Source organism: Aotus nancymaae, unplaced genomic scaffold, assembly GCF_030222135.1.
Source record: "Aotus nancymaae isolate 86718 unplaced genomic scaffold, 86718_ANA_hifiasm-v0.15.2.pri h1tg000025l, whole genome shotgun sequence".
Taxonomy (NCBI): domain Eukaryota; kingdom Metazoa; phylum Chordata; class Mammalia; order Primates; family Aotidae; genus Aotus; species Aotus nancymaae.
The window spans coordinates 29,124,742-29,126,024 of NW_026988438.1; positions in this window are offsets into that span (position 1 = coordinate 29,124,742).

The window sequence follows — 1,283 nt, forward strand, 5'->3', positions numbered from 1 at the left end:
CCCAGCATTTGTTACGAGGGTCCCAACAACATTTATAAACAAACTGTTGTAATCTGTTTTATTCCAACAAAAAAGGAATGGGGTAGAGGGAAGATAGGCTTACCCTGGCCAGAGCTGAAATTCCACATAGCCATGAGGTTAGGATATAGAAAATGCACGTGGTAACAACTAAACAACAAAAGACATAGGAATGAACCAGCCAAAGACCAAGAAGTAAAAAAAGGCAAGAAAGATGCCAGAGGATATTAGAGGCAGCCATCAATGTTGGATAGAGCGTCCAAAACCTGAAGCCAAGAGTCCAGGAGAAAGAACAAGTGGTTGGAAGCCCTGGGCACAGTCTAGAGTGTCTTATTGCTTAGAGTTTGCTTTAATCAGCCCACATGGACTCAGTGCTTGGATAGATAATGCACTGCCTGGCTTACACAAGCTCACAGGCCCCCCTGTGCAAAGGCCTCAGGGCAGAACAAACTGGCAGATACCACTGGATCCTCCACATGCACAATGCAATGGTCATAATGAAGCCACCCAGCAGTGGAACTGACCTTTGGCAGCCAGGGTACCTAGGGTAGGGGTAGGAGGCAGAATATTTTATAGAGTTAGGCAAAAATTGGCAAGGAAGAAATGTCTCTGGCTAAGGAGAAAATCGTTTCTAGATCAAGAGATGTCATGTACAAGCACTCCCGTCCAACTCTGCAGCTCAGCTATAGTACATTGGCCCCAAGGAACAGGCCCAAGAGAGTCAGAGACTTACCCTAACAGCAAGAGGTGCTACTTAGGCCAGGCAGTTTTCCAAAGTGTGCTGGAGATGAGGCAGGGCTGGGTGTGGGTAGGGGGAGTCCAGGCCCTTGTATACCCCTGAGTTGTCTTCCATATGAATATATATTTTTCTCTTTTTTTTTTTTTTTAACACACTTCTACCCCCTAACCTCACACCTGGGGACTCATGAATATATATTTTTCACAACAAAAAAAAATTAAATTGGTTTTTCAAACTGTTTTCATAGAATTTCATAGAATTTTACATGTTGTAACAATATACTGTTGAGAAAAACAAAGCAGAGTACAAAATTATGTATATGGTATAATTTCAACTCAGCAGAAATGTTTGTACATATGCCTAGAAAGAATCTTAGAAGGAAATAAACTAATATTTTAACAGGTTGGGCAAACTATTGAACTTTGATCTATTTTATCCACTGATCCAGACCATTCTGTGCCATGGGGAGTAAGTCTCCTCTTTAAGGAAGCAAGAAGCAACAGCCCCATGCTGCCACCCGCCTGTG